Below are 20,849 nucleotides of genomic sequence, written 5' to 3' on the forward strand. Positions count from 1 at the left end.
TTGGGAGCATGGGGACCTTGGGGGAGGGTTGAAAGGGAGAGGGGAGAGGGGAGAGGCAGGGAGGGGAGCAGAGAAAAATGTAGAGCTTAATAAAAATCAATTTTAAAAAAAGAAATGGAATAAAGGGCGTGGTAACCTCAGGGCAAGATCCTACCTGATGAAGCTTCCAATTTGTGTAAAGGAATTTAATGACCAGTTTAGGATTAGGCATGGTCGTGAACTCCTTTAATCCCCGCACTCAGAAGGCAGAGACTGGTGGATCCTTGAGTTTGAGGCCAGCCTGGTCTTGAGATCGAGTTACAGGACAGCCAAGCTTAGGCAGTGAAAGAAGTCATAGCAAACAGAACGCTGGTGAGATGTATGTAATTGAATAGAGAGGCCATTTCCAGCCACAGCAAGCAGCAGAACCTGGCAGCTTCAGCCGTGTGGTTCTGGATTGAGAGCTACAGATACAAGAAAGGGCTGATGGAATCTCCCTCCATGACTAAGGAAAGCAGGGGATGCCAGTCATGTGTCAGGGGTATCCCCTGAGTAGAGGCCTAGAGAGGCCATTGTGTGAAGCTGTGAAGACTGGATTGCCTTGGAGACCCCAAAATATTGGAGATGCCAGAGCTGTGGGATACCTGCCAACCAGAGTTGCTGACAGGGAGTGGAACCAGCCCAAGAAAGAGAAGTGTGTTGTAGTCAACAGAGCTGGAAGGAGCTGGAGATCTGAGGAGTGTTTGGACATCAGGCATGGAGATGCAGAGTTTGGAGCTTGCACAGCTGGTTTTCCATCTAGCTTTAGTCCAGTATTTCCTCACGACACTCCCTTCCCTATGTTTTGGAACAGTAATACACATCCTGTGCCATTATATGTTGGAAGTATATATGTTTTTTTGATTTTGATTTTACAAGAGATTATAGTTAAGGGATTGCATAAATCTCAGAAGAGACTTTGCACTTTGGAATTTTACATAATTTCATATTTAAAATATAAATATTACAGACTACAGGAAGTTTTAGTTGGACTGAATGAATTTCTGTGATGGTTTGGCCACAAGCCGACGGCAGCCAGGGAGTGGAATGTGGTGGTTTCAGTAGAAATGGCCCTCATCGGCTCAAGGAGTGGCACACTGGAAGGTGTGGCCTTGTTGGAGGAAGTGTGTCTCAGTTCACTTCTTGCTATCTGCAGATCAAGGGGTAGAACTCTCGCCTTCTCTAGCACGTGTCAGCCTGCACACTGCTGCTGTGTTTCTCATCACGAGGGTAATGGACTAAACCTCTGAAACTGTAAGCCAACCCCAAGTTAATGCTTTTCCTGATAAGAGTCTCCATGGTCATGGTGTTTCTTCACAGCGATGGAAACCCTGACTACGACAGCTGTATTCGGTTGATATCCATGGGATGCCTACTTTTTTTCTAAAGAGAAGCAGAAGAGGAGTGGATCTGGGGAGGAGGGGAACTGCGAGAAGTGGAGGGAGGGGAAACTGTGATCAGTATATATGGGGAAAGAATAAATAAATTCTCAAAATTCTATGTGTGTGTGTGTGTGTGTGTGTGTGTACACACGTGCATATGAAATTATGTATATGTGTGTGTGTGTGTCCAAAATCAGCATCAGATGTCTTCTCTCTCCTGAGCCCAGAGCTCACTGCTAGAGCAGCTGACCAGTGAGCTTTGGCTTCTTCTCGTCTTTGTTCCCATCCCCCTGGAGCTGGGGTTACAGACACGTGACACCATACCCAGCTTTTACATGGGTCCTAGGGATCCAAATCCAAGACCTCATGCCTATGCCACAGGTGTATTACCAACTGAGCCGATTCTCTAGCCCCCACTGTCTGACTTCTTGTGATTAGATTTGATAAATCATTGTTAACTCTTTTGCTCATAGACGGGGCTGAAATTCCCCAACGAAACCCGTACTCTAGCACCTACAGTGTGCGCAGTCACACACATCCCTCTCCAGTCGAGCGTTCCCAAGCTGCTACAGAAATCTCATTACTAGTAGCTCTGGGCTATTGCAAAGAGGGGTCATAGCTCTCCTTGCTGCTCATTGTATAGGATTCATTATCACAAGGTAAGCAATTTTCCTTATGGTTCAGTATTTATTATTTGGCAGAAGATGTTTGTTTAAGGTTGTCTTGTTTTCTCCTCCCTCTTTCATACCTAGCAGACTTCCTCCATTGTTAATAGGCCCAATGGCATTCACAGCGAGAACATGTTAGCTGTAATCAGGCATGCAATTGCTGATGTGCCTCGGCCGCCATCAGCATGCGACTGTGACAGCGTGTAAGAGTTAGAATAAGTGTCCTGGGCGGCTGTTGTTATCTCTTGCCCACCATTGCTAACCCAGATAATGGTAGGCAGCGGGGCAGGCAAGCTCGAGGCTCCTAGCGGGAGCTGATTCCTGCAGCCCCTTGTGTACCGTGGCCTGTCATAAAGGCTTAGCATTTGAGTGCGGGTGCCACGTGGTTGTCAGGGCAGCAGCATCTTGTGTGGACTATGGCTGTGGACTGAATTTATATTAGCTTCCTTTCTAACGCAATAACGTAAGGAGCGCGTACAGCGACATCGGGCTTTTGTTTCATCCCGAGCACAGATGCCGCGCCCGCCCTTGTGTCCTAATGGAAGCTGATCTGCAGCCTCCAGCTATTTTGCCTTCATTTGGGGGACAAGTGCGGCCTTCTTCGGTGCTCCCGTCTACCCAGGAGAGAGGGGCATCTGTTGTCATATCCATTATTTATCTGTGAGAAACATTTTAACTTAATTATCTTTGCTGCTGCTGGAGGCTGGCATGGCTCTCTCTCCCTTTAGAAAGGATAATAGGATGTGATGCTGCAAATATGTTTTAATTAGCGAGCTTATGATGCGCGCAGCACCTCGCCTAGCTCTTAGATGGGTTTGTGGAGGAGAATCTCTGCAGGGAACCCAGGAGCCTGGGATAGTGAGCACTTCCTTAGGTCCGGGTTCACAGCTCACGCAGCCAAGCACAGGGCTGATTTTCCTAGGATCACGTTCCTGTCTGAGTCTGGAAGAGACACACAGACTTCCATGGCTGCCTCATGGGCTTCCCTTGCACTGAATTTTTACTACCTGTGCAGAAGAAATACGTCTTTACTCCAGCGCAGCACCGTTCACATTCTGGGAAATACTTTATTCCCACAACCGCTATGCAATGCCTTTATTTCCAGACAAAGGCATCTAGGCTATGAGAGATTGTGTGCACTTGGCAGCTCTGACGTTCGAATTCTCCATGACTGTTGGGGTTCTAGGGGTTTGCAGTCCATATCATCAGAAGCTCTAGGATCCAAGGAGAGGAGCCTTTGGTTGGATCTGCACATACTATGGCAATGGAAACATTGTAGGTTCTGCTGGCCTTTGCAAGGTCAGTCTGTCTTTGTCTTTGAGAAAGTGTAGGGCAGGGGCTTCCAGAAGATAGTTCACAGTTGAAAGCACACGCGCGCGTGCACACACACACACACACACACACTCATTTTTCTTACTGTATACTGGGGAAATGCTTTTGTTTCTGTATAATCCAATCTTGTCTTGTTTTCTACGGGAGAGGGCAGAGCTGCAGAACTCATGTAACATGTAGTCCACCAAACGAGGAGAAACTGACTCTGGGGAGAGGGAAATTAGGACACAGGGAGTACCCGCCACCCCTTCTTTGGTCAGATTTCTCTCCTTAAAACTAGGCCCTGAATCCAGGACAACACCTGGCTTGTGTCTATCAGGGGAGGTCTTGAAGGATTTGCCTTACCAGCCTTACTCTTGGCTAGCCACTCACAGAAGTACTCCAAGCTATGCTGTGCTGTGCCGGTGGAGTCCCAAATCTGCTCGAGATTGCCCAAATCCCAGAAGATGCAGAACAGTGGGGCTGTTGTTTCTTGGTCTTCTGTATTCCCGGAGTAGAAATTGAGCGAGGAGCAGGTGTCGGTGCTCTCTCTAAGAGATGTCTCCTAGCTGAGTGCGGAGACGGACATTTCTAAATATTCTGCTTACTCCCAGTAGGCTCCAGAAAATAGCTGAAGCTTCCTTCTCAGAGTGTCCTGTGCCTCCAGGCAGCAATGAAACCAGATAGGTTTGGCCTGGGGTGGGAGAAGGCACTTATATAAGGGAAATAGCCCGTGCTGATGGCAACAGAAGTCGCTAGCATCAACAGAGCACAGGGGACTATTGCTATAGAGCCCTTTGTTTCTCCTGGCTATCCAGAGCATGGGCTGAATAGGAAGAGAGACAGGTACTCCATCCCCATCTCAAGGAGCAACTGGTAACAAACTGTGCAAGCCAATCTGCTAGGAAAGTGTCCTAGCTTTGCATTGGCTACATTTTAAGTGGAAAATGGCTAAAAATATTGCTGGTCTGGAGAGAGGTATGCCTAATTGGCAAGCTGAGGTTTGACTGCGGCTCTGACTTAGAGTGGTGACATTTAATGGAAAAATTGCCCAGATGTATGTGTGAGACTCTTTAAGAAACATGACCTAACAGCAAATCATCACGGACATGCAGCTCTGGTAGATCATATTTTATTCCATTAAGCTTAGGTGTGCACAGATAATACGTTGACTTCATTTTTCCATGATTTCCCTTAAGAGGCCTCCAGCCTGCGGAGTGAAAGGGGACAGTGGGCTAATTTTAGACCATCTAGGCAAGCCTAATTTGAAGCAAGTTCAGCAGCACTGCTTTGGGATGTGTGTTCTTTTGGACTTGAGCCCGTGGTGTTCTCTGCAGTGGCGTGTGAATGAACTGGGAAGGTTCTGGATTCAGGCAATCTCATAGTGGAAGGAAAGGGGGCATCTGGATCTGTGGGGACACTTCTTGTGCGGGTCTGTGGCTCTTCAGAGCTCCTACTTGGCATATAAAGCTGAAGGCCAGGGTCAGGAAGCAGGGTCCCTTTTCTTTGCTGTCTTGAGGTTCTGTGGTCCTACTAGCTGTACTGGCTATACCGTCTCCTGGCATGGTGCCGATCGTGGAGCTGTGGTTCTGAGCCCTTCCACTATATACCATGTGCTTGCTGTGCCAAGGTACTGGCCAACTGCTGAGCTCTTTGTACATTCTCCCAAAGAGCGTGTGGTGATGTCCGGGACTCTCACCCCCACAGAATGGAGGTGGCTGGGTACACTTGGACATTTTTCTCTTATTGCCTTCACTGCTGTTAAAGATGATTACAGGAGCCCCCCCGTGAAATGATCTTAGCTGTGAGTTCTAAGCAGGAAGCCTACATCTTTTCCTTTGGCTCGTCTAATGCAGCATCTAGCCTCTCTAGGACTTCAGCTTATCCAGGGAGGGCAGACATACATAATATATGTCACACAGGTGTCTGGTTGCTGGCTTGTCAGCTTTCCGGACTGCCTTGCAGTCACCTGAAGATCTAACAGTGGGTTTTTCCTTCTGTGGGGTCCATGTTTCCCTGATGTCATGCCTGGTGGGATAGTTTCTTGGAGCCTAATTTATCATAGAAGAACGAAAGCAACACACACCAAGTCATCTCAATGTCTCCGTAGGTTTAGTACAGCATTTCCACTCAGGAGCAAAAGGCTCTGGTAGAGGGAACAGGGAGAAGTAGAGGAAGTCATCCTGGGTGCTCATATCCCGTGAGGAGCAGAGCTGAGGTTTCATGTCCTCCCTCTCTCATGTCACCGTCGCTGCCCTCCGGAATGTGCAACTATTCTCCACCAGCTCCCTTTGCAGGGTAGGCCGAGTTTGCCAGGGATTCAGCAATGCAATTACTTTTATATGGGTCAGCGGATGAGGGTTTTTCATCTGATAGAAAACACTGGAAAGATAGTGCTTTCCCTACGTTTTTAATTAGCCAAGTCGAAGCTTCTGACGTGCAACGGATGGCCTGGGTTCAGCCTCTGTTTTATATTCAGCACAATATGTGGAATGGTGTTGGCGCTTGCTGAGGTTAATAGTGAAGGCAGAGCAATGAAAATAAGCAAGTATCAACCGTTGGCTCAGAATTCCTAGTAAGTGAGTGACATTTCTCGGGTGAGGCAGGTGCATCGTGCTGGGCCAGGGTGCAAAGCCAGGCCGCTCTTCTCCATGCCGTCAAGCGCATCTGCCAGGAGATGTATTTACATGACATTTTAATATTTACTTGGGAAGGGGTCAGGCGTTTTCATTCCTGGCTGAGGAAGCCATCTATAGGAAAAGTTTAAGCCTTTGTGCTCATGGCTTGTGGACGAGGGGGCTTTTCTTAGTTATGCTCTGGTTAAGGATGCAACTGTTCTGCATGTACTGTCACCATATAGATTTGTGTGTGTACCATATAGATTTGTGTGTTCCATATAGATTTGTGTGTGCCATATAGATTTGTGTGTGTACCATATAGATTTGTGGTGTGTGTGTACCATATAGATTTGTGTGTGTACCACATAGATTTGTGTGTACCATATAGATTTGTGTGTGTACCATATAGATTTGTGTGTACCATATAGATTTGTGTGTGTACCGTATAGATTTGTGTGTGTACCATATAGATTTGTGTGTGTACCATATAGATTTGTGTGTACCATATAGATTTGTGTGTGTACCATATAGATTTGTGTGTGTACCATATAGATTTGTGGCGTGTGTGTACCATATAGATTTGTGTGTGTACCATATAGATTTGTGTGTGTACCATATAGATTTGTGGTGTGTGTGTACCATATAGATTTGTGGTGTGTACCATATAGATTTGTGGTGTGTGTACCATATAGATTTGTGGTGTGTACCATATAGATTTGTGTGTGTGTACCATATAGATTTGTGGTGTATGTGTACTACATAGATTTGTGTGTGTGTACCATATAGATTTGTGGTGTGTACCGTATAGATTTGTGGTGTGTACCATATAGATTTGTGTGTGTGTACCATATAGATTTGTGGTGTGTGTGTACCATATAGATTTGTGTGTGTGTGTACCATATAGATTTGTGTGGTGGTGGTGGTGGTGTGTGTGTGTGTACCATATAGATTTGTGGTGTGTGTACCATATAGATTTGTGGTGTGTACCATATAGATTTGTGTGTGTGTACCATATAGATTTGTGGTGTGTGTATACCGTATAGATTTGTGTGTGTGTACCATATAGATTTGTGGTGTGTGTGTACCATATAGATTTGTGGTGTGTGTGTGTGTACCATATAGATTTGTGTGGTGGTGGTGTGTGGTGTGTGTGTGTACCATATAGATTTGTGGTGTGTGTACCATATAGATTTGTGGTGTGTGTACCATATAGATTTGTGGTGTGTGTGTACCGTATAGATTTGTGGTGTGTGTGTACCATATAGATTTGTGTGTGTGTACCATATAGATTTGTGTGTGTGTGTGTGTGTGTGCGCGCGCGTGTGCATTTCAAGGATGGTCTCTAAAAAAGCAATGATGAACAAGTAACCTGACAGCCTCACGAGGGGTGGTGAGGTGGCTTGCAGGGATGGCATCAAATGTCGTATTTACCCTTTGGTGGTTCGGCCAGCTTGCATATGGGCGGTAATGTGTTTGTCTGTGAGGTTAACGAGGCTCTTCTGGATGTGTTTTTTCCAGTTCAGGAAGCCCCATCTGGCCCTGCTTTCCTGCTTGTATCATCTTTACTGGGTGTGTTGACCTTTGGGCCTGAAATTGGTCTGCTCTGGAAACAGATGAACTATGAATGAGAATCATCTCACGTGTGTGTGCCTTCATTAGGAAAATGAAGCGAGTTTATCCTTAGTGGTTTAGGGTGCAGAGTTATTGCACACCCCAGATGAATCCAGGTGTATATGTGAGGTAGAAGCATCTCGATCCGCGGATGCAGAGTTATTGCACACCCCAGATGAATCCAGGTGTATATGTGAGGTAGCAGCATCTCGATCCGCTGCCTAAAACACGGTAAGATGCTGGAGGCGCACTGAATTGATACTGATAGAGCCAGTCATGCTGGTTTCCCCCGTGCAGGCTGAGGCTTTATTAACTATCGTGGTGGAGCCTGGTGTGCTGTCGTCGGAAGCTGTTGCTTCATCCTACTAAACAGGAGCAGAACGGAGGTCCAGAGTGTATGACCATGAGAGCCTATCTGATTTTCTACCTCAAGCTTTAATTCCAAATGATTTGTTTTCTTTACTCCGCCTTTTATATACTCAGTCGATCTCTTTAGTTCAATAACCGAGATAGTAATGGGTAGGATACTTCATTACTGAAATCAGGTAAAATTTACCTTATAAGCTTATTTGTGTGGACATTCACCTTCCATTTTTTTTTTTATGATTTCCCTCCTCAGCTTTTTGGTGGCGAGAGCTTTTTATAGCTGTAGCAAAGCTATACACATGACCTAGTGATCAAAACAAACTCTGCTTGTTTGAAAATGCTAAAGAAATACAAATACTCGGGTCCCCTGTGTGAATTCAGCTGGATGGCACTCACTGTTCATACGTGGCCTCCCTGGCTAAGGCTTCTGCTGTTATCGTGGGCTTCTGTCACCTGGTGCCTCTCTTTGTGGCTGATACTGAAGGGGAATTTCTTAAATGCCTTTTTACCTCCACAACTGCAAATGTGGATAATATAAGGAGGAAGAAGAGTGTTTCTGGAGAGAACACCAATTTGATACATTTTAAAAATCAGACTAGTATGTAAAAAATGGTTTTGTTTTTAACAAACCTCGAGTTCTATAGAAAATTGTTATTAGCATTTTCCTGCATTTGGAATTTGATGTTTCTGCTGATAATAAGATATTGTGGTTCCCTCGGGATTGCTGGGGTGTGGGGTGACAGGATAGGTATTATTTTTTCCTACAGTGAGTTTATGGAAAATAAATGATCTTCTAAATTAGAATCACCTTATACTGCAAATGCGGAACTTCCATTACCCGCCATAGAGTCTCACGGTGTTCTTCAGTTGGGGATGGCTGCAGGCTTCTCCCTCAGGGGAAGAGCTGGCAGTTTCTGAAGCTATTTCCAATGTGATGTCAGAATGATGGCCCTGTTCGTGGTGGCATCTGGTGAAGAGAAGCAGCTTGCTACACCTCCATCCCCAATACCCAGTGGACCTGCTGGAGCTGGGGTCCAAAGCCTTGAATTGTAATTCCAGTTCCCATACTCTCTGATTGTCATTTATTTCCCCGAATTACTGCAAGTCTCTCAGTGTCTCTTTCTCCTTTGTAGAAATGCAGATGGAGCTTTCTCATCTACTCTTTATTAGTCCAGCTGTGGGGATCAGGAAGAGTTCATGGTTACTAAAATACCCAATAAGCTAAGGAAGGGCATGTGTAAATTGTGTGGTAATAGAAACTCATTTGAGTTTTTATTTTTATTTAGGCAGAATACTTTCTGTTTAGTGAATGATCTTAAGAAGTAAGTCTTGAGGTTGCGTTCCTGTGTATTCTCAGGTACAATATTGTGTTTATGAAACATGTCTCTGATGCTTGCAGACACCTTCTGTTAACCAGAATCCATGTTTTCGCTCTCCATTCCAGTCAGTGGATGTACCTGCGTGGCCATCACATGCCATGCATTTCCTACATTATTACATAGCTGGGGGCCATTTCACGAGCAGTGGGAAGTGAGGGGAAGCGCCCCAGATCGCGAGCAAGAAAAATCGAAAGAAGCAATTCTTGATTCTGTCTCTGGATATTGTCTTGCCTGGAGGTGATATTTGGAACTACTACAAGCTCTTATTGCCAATTTAAAGAGGAAACCAACCTTCCTAAGACAGGGGAATCTGAGGCCCTGGGGACATCTAGAGCCATTGAGTCAGTCAATGCTGAAAACTCTTCTCTGATGACTTCATGTAATAGGAGAAAATTCAATTTTCATAGTTATGCTAGTTGAATAGATTTTTTTTTGTTACTTGTAGCCCAAGGTATTCTAGCAGATATGTTGGTAGTTAACGTGCTAAATGAACGGATGGGGTGGATCAGTAACTGTGCCCATGACTGTTTTACTTCAGTCATGGATGGAGAGAGTCACAGGGGTGGTTTATACGACTGTAAAACTCGGGGTTATTTTTAGTGCCAGCTGAAGACTAAGCTACCCTTTCTCACCACCACTTCCCGAACAGTTCCTAAGATGCCAATTTACTTATTATTTCACTTTGTTTCTGCGTTGCCAGTGAAACTGCCCCCTTCATCCCTATTATCCATCCGTCCTTCCTTCCCCAGTGTCTAGGAAAGTTCCTCACTATTACAGTGACTCTCTTGTTACGATGTATCAGGAAACTCCAGCAGAAGACAACCATGTAGTTTGGACAGTAGACAAGAATTATGGCGAATGTGTGAGCATGACCATTCTTCAGGGTTGTGCATATTACTCATGCTTTGTCCCACTGTTGAAACATCTAAGGTGATTGACAAGAAGTTTGCACTAATTTGATTGCTCTAACTTAAAATTTTTGAAAGACTTGGCTAAATGACTTATCTGTTCACTATTATTGCTTCTACTTCAACCATGTTTGCATTTGGCTTTTCAACTCTGTGTATTTGAAGGGAAAGAAAGCATAACATAGTTTGCTTGTTTCCCAAATAATACCTTATTTCTAGTCTATCCTTCTGCTCTTTCCTCTGCAAATAAAGGATAGGGATACTATTGATAATTGCCACAATGGGTCATATTCATTTAGCGTCTCTGCTGTTGGATTCAGTTGAGACAAAAATATGAAAATTTTAACTTGTGGAATTCTCAGAACTAAAGAGGAGTGTGAAGGGAGAGGGCATGCAGACACAGCCTTGCTCTTCATCTCTTTACTCCTCAATGATTTGCATAGAAACTGAATGCTGGACCTTCAGCAGCCATCTTGGGTCAAGAGCAGCCCAGGAAGGTGGACTCCAAGAGCTGAGACTGGGAAAGGGAAGGCGAAAAGGGCTTCCTAATGACATGGTGCCTCCCCTGCAGTTCTGAGCTGCCCTTTTGCTTTCTTCCTTTGATGTAAGACAAACTCCGACATAATAGAGTGGAGGTAATATTTTTCCCAGTTGTTATCAGTAATCCAGGAATTCGCTTTTATAAGTAGGAAATCTTATGTGGATTTAAACTGAAGTAAGGCTGTTGGCTCCTTATCTACTTCCTGTTATGTTGTTGATTCTCTGTACGCAGCAGAGAACAAGGAATCTCTAAGCAAGTGTTGCTAATTTTCTGAGGAGAGCGACCATGGTTCCAGCAGTTTGAATTCTCTAGGGAGAAGATTGTTTCTTCATGGGCAACACCTAAGTGTTAGAAACTTTTGGACCTAAAATTCCAGCTTTGAGTTTACTCCAAGCTGAATGAAAATGTTTTCAGTTTTGAAACTTAGGGGCTTCTAGTTTTGTTTCTTGCAAATGATAGTAATTTCATTTAGACTGATGTTCCTTGCAGTATGGTTGTTTCCAAGAGAGCTCATTGTTCATTGAATCTGTGATGATTTAAGGGTGATGCACCTAGCCTGTCAAGTGAACATTCCAAGTCAGCCATATTAACATGTTCGTTTATTCTCGTGACTGCACAGTGTGCTGGGAGCTGTGGCTTTCTGCAGCTGATTAAAACTGTTATTCTGTGTATCACTAGCCTGAAAGCGATCCTTATTTCAAATATAGCATATTGCATCTGTATCATCGTGAAGTCAGAAAGTTCTATGATGGATCATCCCAGCTGGGAGCTGTGCATGGCACTGTTTGTCCTGGTCCTGGTGACTTTGGTTTCAAGACTGGAACTTGGTCTTGAAAGGGCATTCCACCTCAGGAATCACTTTGTCATGAGTCAGAAATGGTCTGACATGCCATTTGGAGGTGAGGTGTGGCCAGAAACGTTAAAGGGTTTTGACTCCTGAGTTTCTTTCAGTCACGTATGTGTATGTGGTAGTGAGTCACCTTGGCTGTGCCATGGTCACTTGTGCGTATGTGGTATTAAGTCACATTGACAGGGCATGGCGGTTTTCTTTAAATATGAGGGAGAAATGCTACTTTTGAAATGGGGCTCTCTATTCTCATCTGCATTATAATTCTTCAGAAGGCTTTGAAATGCAGGAATAGCTTAGAGCCTACTGGCCCTCGCACCAGGCTTAGTGATGCATGGCCAGCCCCAGGTTCTCCTGGATTAGGAGTTAAGGCAGCCAAAAGTCGGTGTAAAAGAGTCTCCAAACTCCAAATAGGCACATAATTTGGATGTGCATATTTTACTCCCTTCGTTATAGCTAAACAGAAAGATATTTGGAGCCTAGAGCATATAGCCTACATAATTTAAAAGGGAAATTATGTCAACATTGATTAAAATTGCATCTTAAAAAAATATCTACAATCTGGCAGCTTGCAAATTGTGGAGCTTACAAAAGCAAGTGATTGGTTAGCTTTATGTGCTCAGTTTATTTTAATAACACAAGAGTATTTCATTATTTATGAGAGGGCTTTGCAATTTTATTTGTAGTTATTTATGGTTTGTGAACTGTGAGTTAGGCTCAGTCATTTTCTACGTACGCTGCTTACGCTGCTTTAATGTATGAAATAAAAGAAACTAACAGAAAAAGAAACAGAGAAACTTACTTTGTTTTCTTTACATGTCTGAGAGAAATTTATTTGTAGGTAAATGAAATATATTTCAAGTCACGGTTCTACATCACAAAATGTAAACAGAGGCTGTTCTTTCTTTCCTGGCCACCCTGACCCAAAAAATCACACAGAAACTATATTAATTATAACAGTGCTTGGGGGCTGGAGGGATGGCTCAGGGGTTAAGAGCATTGCCTGCTCTTGCAAAGGTCCTGAGTTCAATTCCCAGCAACCACATGGTGGCTCACAACCATCTGAAATGAGATCTGATGCCCTCTTCTGGCCTACAGGCAGACACAGACAGAATATCTCTGTACACCTAGAAAACCTAACTAACATGACTACAGGTTTGACTATTATAAATAACTATCTATTAACCTATAAACTTTAATTATACATTTTATTATTAAATGAGCCATATAGACATAATACCTTAAACAAGAGTAGAAATATATATAACAAAATTTACCTTAACTTTGTATCAATAAACCAAAATCCATACCAATAAAGTGTTCATTTTTATATCATATATCCCCCTGCCCGTTTTTAGAAAAAGATTGACTGTGATGTTTAACCATTTACAGTCAATCTCATTTAATTGAAAACAAACATTTATAAACAATCATTTTGGGAATTTGGGCATGGGTTTCTCAAACTGCTTCCTGCTGTTTGTTGGACAAAGTAGTAGCCTTTTGGGGGCTCTTGTTCCATCAAGCCATATTAGCCTGGAAGGAATTCACAGGTTCTTGTCTTCTATGGAAACAAAAGCAGAACATCTTTTCCAAAGTAACATACTTTTAGACTCAAAATTTGAAGTCAAGATACCTTTAAAATATATGTGTTGGTTTAGCTTAGCAGCCCCCATAATTAAATGTCTGTCTGTAGCCAAGAAATTTAAAGAATAAGAAACAATATACGAAATCCAAACTTTCTGTGTATTTTTCACTTTTATGTGGCTTATTTGTTAACTCCTTTAATGACTTTCTCTATTCTTTTATATTTTTCTCCCCCCCCCTCTTTCTGAAGCCTATGCACAGTTTTTAAACACACTGTGGCCCGTTCAGAGGTTTATCTGAATGATTTTGTCTTTATTCCATATCTGTAATAATTTTCTGACCAGGAGCACTCCCCCCTTTTTACATGCTAAGCAGGCGTGGCTAGGACCAACTTGAAGCCTTGCCTGTTGCCTCTGCTCCATCCAACATGGTGAAGGTATATTCACCACCCCTGATTGCCATATTCATGGCTGAAGCTCCAGGGATGCAACGGGTCTATGTCACCATTAAGCAACTAGTAGCATGCTGTTCACAAACCCTATTTAAGTGCAGGACCTCCCAAAATGGCCAGAGTTAGTGCTGCCAGCACGGACCAGGAAGCAGTCTTTTAAAGAAGCCGTGCAGGTTTTGCTGCTAATGCTGAGTCAGGAAGCCTTCTCGTAAAGAAGCCACACCTGTGCTCACCACCAACAAAGAGAGCCTTTCTGAAAAAAAAAATACTGATAACAAGAAGCTGCATTTGACTTCTGTTTTTGTGGGCCAAGAAGCCTTGGTTTTTTTCTTAATCTTTTTTAAGTCTTATGTGGATCCATGCCCTAGAGGGTAGCACCATTATTGCATCTGTGTTCTTCAACAGCTATGTAGCATCTCCTTGACTCCACCTACTTCTATTTCTTGCCTGGCTTTACTCTGCTAATCCATTGACCGAAACAGTTTTATTTACTAACCAATAAAAGCAACACTTATCTAGAAGGACTTCTCACATCAGCAAAACATGTACTGTGAGTCGGTTATTTTTAAGGTTCTGTGATGACGTGGTGAGATTTATAAGGAGATGGCCTATTTTTCATCATGCTTGTTTAGATTCTCTAGAGAAAGAGAGTCTTCTTCTTACATATGCAGTATACATGTAGCAACAGTACTCTATTATTCTTTGATACTGACTTGCTTCCTGATAATTGTGTTTAAACTCTTAAGCTGTTGGATGGTAGTAATATTTATGTGGTTGATGCAATTATACTGGCAATACTTACATCTCAGATGCTTTTTATATGTGTGTCAACTAATTTATTTCCCACAACCTTGTGAGGCTGGAACATTGTTAATCCTCTAGGAGAGAAAAAAAAAAGAAAATGAAACTGCTCATCGAACCATCTAATTTCATCATCCTGTACTTACATGTGCACATGCATGTATGTTTGTGTGGGTACACATGTGTATTGGATGCATGTGTACTGTTGGGATGAGAAGTCTAGAGATCAAGCTTGGATTATTCCTCAGGAGCCATCCTTCTCGTTTTCTGAGACATGGATTCCTTTTGACCTGGAACTTCCAGAATGGGCGAGGCTGGTGTCCAGTGAGCCACAAGGATGCCCCTGTGTTCACTTCCATAGTGCTGGGATTACAAGCATGCATCAATAAAGCTGCCTGCCCCCCTTTTAAAAATCAGAATGGTGGAGATCAAATCAAGTCCTCATGCTTATACGGTAAACACTTAAGTGACATGACTACATGACTATCTTACCTATCCCAGAGTGTCCTCTCCTTTGGTTAGAAGTTGATAATGACAAATATAATAGAGTTTCCTTAGCAATTTATAGAAGAAACTTTGGAACTCTAAGACTTAATGTCTTCCTTCTAATACAGTAGACCAACACTGTCAGGGATAGATAGCATCCACCCCCAACTTTGGACAATTATACCTCAATCTACACTGTGCTGGCATTTGGAGATGGGGCCCTTGGAGATAATTAGGGTGAGATAGGACTAAAGCAGAAGGGCTCTTACATTGGCTTTGGTGACCTTATAATATCGCCTTCCATCTTGTATGTGCATTGTAGCAAAACCATGTGAGAAAATCTGAAAAAGCAAATGCCTATAAGTCAGGAAGAGACCAACCAGGGACAAAGTGGGTTAGCACCTTGAGTATGGACTGCCCAGGTCCTAAGCTGTGAGACAGAGCTGTTGTTTAAGACACCTACTCAAGTAGCACTTATGTGAGAACGCTCCAAAATCTCCTTGTGAGGAGTTGCATACACCACCTGTGTCTTAGGAGGAACCATGCTGCAGCTGACTTGTTCTTGTGAATCTGTGCAACCCAAAACTTAGAATGAAGGTATCAATGCATTTCAAACAGGCTCAGTATTTTTTATACAACGTCTTTTTCAGAAAAGACAGAAGCTTGATACCCAAAGCTGAGATGCTCTGTTTACCAGCCACAACTTCCCAGTTCTCTGAATGGGAACCTCCATGTCACGACTCTGCCTTATTTATTGTAAATGCACACCGGATTAGGACAAGCACTCTGCTTCTGAGCTGCCTCCATCCCTGAGAGAAGCGAACAGTGATGTTCATGGCTGTGCTACTGGGAAATGCTTGGAGAGCTCAAGTCTCCATAGGGAGGGTCTATCTAATTATGAACTCGGGAGGGTGCTTGGAACTCTTCTGTGATGTCACACTAGTGAATCTCATGCTGTTTTATTAAAGGCTTCCAATACTTAAATAGCAGCCTATATTAACATTTATTATCAAGTATTTGGCTCACAGATGATGCTGTAGAATCCATCAGAAGTTATACTCTAAAGTAAATCTTTCCCTTAACGTTTATGTTAAAGCCCTATTCCCTTAAATACTTGCTTTGATTGCCCTTGCACTGAATTTTAAGGTCTGTGCTGGAAAAAAGAAGCCCCGGATATTTACAGCTCTAAGCATTGGTTGTAAATATCACTCGCATGTATATTTTTATCCATTATTAGCAAGGATTCTGATAGACCTGACTGTGTATGAATTTAGGTTGTAGATGTAGGCCTGCATACTGAATTGGCTGTTGACTCTAATTTATTTGCTTAGTTCTGAGACAAGGTCATTTTGACACAGATAATTTCAGACTTAGTATTTCTTTTCATTTTTTTTTTAAATCCAGATTGTCCCCAAGTTATCAGTTGACGTGATAATTCAGGGATTACTAAGATGTAAGTGACATAAATCTATTGTCTTTAGCAGGCAGGAGGAGACATAAGTGTGAATAGGAATACAATACAAAAAATGGTTATGCTGGCTTCAGATATGAATACTAGATTACTATTATTTTTAGAACATTTAAAATTTTATCTCCCCAAAAGATTAATTTCCTAAGAATTATCTCTTTATCTAATATCACATCATTGTTACAACAACTGGTTTTGGTTGAATGGCAACAAGCACGTCTTATTTATTCACTATGAAATTAATCTTGATTGCATAGGTAGAGAGCCATCAATACATGGAGGAGGGTCCCGTACAGACAATTGGGAAATGCTGGCTGGTAAAAAGCATCTTAGCTTTGAGTTGGCTTCCTTCTGAAAAGGGAGTTGTATAAAAGCACTGAATTTGTTTGGAAAGCTTGGATTCCTTCCTTCTGAGTTTTAAATTGCAAAGTCTTGCAAGACCTAGAGTTAGCTGGAACATGGCACCACTCAAGACACACCAGGAGATTTCAGGTCTCCCTTGGTTGGATGATACTCACTAGGCAAAGGTATACATTCTCCTTCCTCTAATAAGTTAGTAAATTCTCAGTAAGTGCTTTTGATTATAGTAAACATCTCTGGGTTCTCGAGGCACCTGCAGCCGATGTCTCTTCTCAGATCCCGAGGCTTGTCTCATCTGACATCTGCTGTCTCCTACGTTTGCAGGTTGGGATGCTGCAGGAAACAGTCCTGTGTGTTGTTTTAATGGTGAACCCAACAGGACCTTCATTGCCAGATTTATAAGGCTTTTTCTTGAGACTAACACCATTGGGGATGGGATGCTCTTCAGCAACCACATTCCTGTCCTGTAGATTCAGGAGCATGGAGGAGGGGCAACATTTGGTGGAAGCTGTGAGAATTGAAGTGTAACTTCTGAGTCAGCCATGATGATAAAAATGAGCCAAGAGGTTCGGAAAGAAAGACTGTGTATTGCCTAATAATAATTATTCACAAAAATGCTATAACCACAAATTTTCAAAAAGACTGGCACAACTTTATACACAAATATGTCTGTAAGAATATCTGCCTGAATACAAATTAACGTTATCCTGGTAACATTGTTATGTCACAGTATCTTAGATAATGCTCAGTTTTGCCTTTGAATATGTCCTCTTGCCTTGGCTGGAGTTTTTATCACACTGTGCTTTTTCCTATCGTAGGGCTCTGCTGTTTCCAAGTTAAAATGATTATCATTTGGAAAGTCTTTCTCTAATAATTACTACATTGATCATCCTAAGTGAACAAACTTTCAAGAGGAGAAGGGATATTTAGTGGATAAGTTTTTTCTTTCTCCAGTTCCAGAATTTGAGGACCCAGTGGCTTTGGACCACTTCTCTGAAGTCTTTGAGGCTGTGGCCAGGTTGCTGACACAATCTCTTAATCTTCCGTCTCCAGTTTTTCTCCTGCTTCCGTAGAATTGCACTTCTTTTATCCAGTGATCTTAGAAGCCTTCCTCCCCAGATTTGTTTGCTGGAGATCTAGTGTTCTCGAGCTATGGAAGAGTCATTTGGTGGGACTGCAGTGTACATCACACCCGCAGCCTTCTCTTCAGGATCTGGACATAAATGAGGGATAACTAGTTCCGGTTGGCAGTGGAGAAGGGAGTGAGGGAAACAGTCTTCTCCAGTTGAAGCTTAACCATGTGTGAGAGTTCATCGGGTATCAGAAGTGAAGAAGACTCTCAAGGGGAGGTATCCAAACAGCCAGGGACACATATTACGGGTGGAGCAGCTGGAAGGTGGTTAGAATCAAGTTTTAAATGTCTTAGAAGAAGCCATTGGAAAGAGCCTTTCACTAGCTCCATGAAAAGACAGAGGTCAGACCACAGCGACTTAGGGTGTAACTTAGTGATGGTCATGACATGGCTCTTTCAGGGAACATGTCTGGAAAGAAAGGGACAGGAGCCCAAGAGAGCCACAAGCTGCCATACTAAGTGTCCTGGCTAGAAGCAAATGACTTACACGGCAAGTTTTGCTTCATGCAGTGTAGACTGACATCAGGGATCCAATGAGAGAAGCACCAGAAACTAACAGGAACAGATAAGGAAGTTGACAGAGTGCATAGGCATGAGAGGGACAAGGGAACAAAAATGGAGTTTTGGAATCTCGGTGGCTGTGGAAAATAAAGGGAAATATATTCCTTACTCCACTTTTCCCACTATTGCCTTCCATTGGATGGATATATATACACACACACAACCAGAATCTAGAAGTCAAAGTGGCACAGCCTAGAAAGGTCTCACTCAAAGCAAAAGGGATCGGAGATGGGTGTGGTGAATTGATAGTGCACAGGGTGAGTGGATTTAACTTTTCTCTTGCTAATGGCAGAGACATTAATCATTTATTTACATAGGGGAAATCCAGATAAGAAAGCAGAATTAAAGAGGCACAGAAGAGACAGAATAGTTCATGGAACAAGTCTGAAGATAAGAGATGTGAAGAACACACAGAGAGATACTCATTTTGCAAAGTGGGAAGGATAGACTCCCGAGGAGGCAAACATGTAAAGGTGTATGCAGAAACGCATGTAGAAGACACGCATAGAGGCATGAACACATCAGGAGGCAGACAACGTGAGAGAACTGCTGGAAGAGGTTTCATTTTTCTGTCAAGGTTAGATGCAAAACTATTCATTGAAAAAGAGGGAAGGGATTGGACCTTAACACAGACCTTGAAACCAGAGTTAATTTTAGAGTTCCCTGGTTGAAAATGAGAAAACGAATTGACAAGATGTAGCGACCCATTGAGAGGGGGTGGGGTCTCTCCAAGGCGGGAATTCTGAAGTCCTAAAATCCAGTACAAGGGTGAAGTACTCATAAGATGCACGGTCAGTAATATTAATAGGATACACTCTAGCTATTTGTCACTGTTAGCAGTACCTCATCCATGCCGGCAGATCTCAGGGACCCTGTGTCTCAGGTCATTCACAATACCATATTTTCTCAGTTATTAAGGCACCATTTATGAGGAAGTGTGCCAAAATTTTATTCTTCTGGAGGATGGAAGAAATAACCACTGCATCTTAAATGTACAGCAATTCTTTGCAACAAATGGAGTGTATCCCCATGAATTTTACATGATTTCTCCATTAATATCTCTGTGAAAGACCAAGTGTTTGACTTTACCTGAAGCATCAACAATTTTCTACATTACTTGTCTCTATGTGCAGCTTGCTAAGGAGAGAGCATCCTAGATCGTCCCTCCTTGCTCTCTAGAGAGACACCGTGTATCGTAGTGACATGTGGTCACCTTACTGCTCATAGAACACATCCCTGCTCCCCCAGCACTCTTCTCATTGACTAACCATCAGCCATCTTCCCATCCGGGTTAGACCTTACCGCATCCTGTAATTCAGCATCTGACCTTTCTTTCACAAATTCTACTGTTTGTTTTTCCAAATTTAAGTGATTTGAGTTCTGATTTATAGAGAGGTGTAGCTACATCTGCTTCATACGTTGTCACGAGGATCAAATCACAAAACATATGTGAAATATGCTCACAAACTGCAATGCATCTGATGGCTGATTGTCAATATAGTGCATAGCCAAGGAAGGAACAGTTCATTGACACAGTCCTAATGATGACTGTACATGTGTAGGAATAACCACCTCATGTTTCAAAAGTGACTCCGTAGTTTAACTGTTCTTACAGCCCTGTAAGACAAAGAGAGAAGATTTTTATAATTGTATTCATTTTAGATAACAACAAAAGCAAAAAACCCATAAAGCTTGGAGGTCTAGGGTTATCAGGTGGTTTCTCTAAGGAAATAAATAGGAAAATAGGGATGCTGACCTTGGGATCAAGAGTCTCTCATAGTTTTCAATAAATCTGCATGCTTAATAGTCCTGAGATGGATCACTGAGAGCTGTGGGAGAATACTGAAACCTATTTTTCACTTGTCTCACACAGGAAGGTATTCATAAGTGTAAGCTAGAGACTCAAGCAAACAGTCCTTATAATTTCCTCCATTCTGAGTTATACGTCAGTGATTGCTTATTTTTTTTTTTAACTAGGTGCGACCGTGTCTTCTATTGTTTAGAAATCTGGATCAAGACAAGCTGTAGAAAGGAAAGCCATCTTTATTTATCTAGAGCAAACAGTTATTACTAGCACAATAAAGGGGGCTTGATATAGAAAACATCTCTCTTTCTAAAATAAATACGCTTTGAAAAAATGGACTGCTAGCAGTGGTTATTTCTGGTTGATGGATTATGATGGAGATTTATTTTATTTATGTGTTCCCTTATTTTCTAAACTGTTCACGCTGAGTAAGTGTTGTTTTGGAATTGAAAAAGAAAACATTGAGGGTTACTTTGAAACCAGCATATCAAGAAGGGAGACAAAGCAGAGTAATTAGGATGCCGTGGTAGAAGATAAAGCTGTTTTGACAAAT

The 20,849-nt window shown here is 42.6% G+C and overlaps 1 protein-coding gene across 2 annotated transcripts in view; it reads left to right on the plus strand.

The window, feature by feature from the left end:
* Positions 1 to 20,849, plus strand: part of Elapor2 (endosome-lysosome associated apoptosis and autophagy regulator family member 2) — a 158,139-nt gene that overhangs the window by 34,803 nt on the left and 102,487 nt on the right. The gene's annotated exons all lie outside the window — the stretch shown is intronic.

This window comes from Microtus pennsylvanicus, chromosome 22 (genome assembly GCF_037038515.1).
Source record: "Microtus pennsylvanicus isolate mMicPen1 chromosome 22, mMicPen1.hap1, whole genome shotgun sequence".
NCBI lineage: Eukaryota > Metazoa > Chordata > Mammalia > Rodentia > Cricetidae > Microtus > Microtus pennsylvanicus.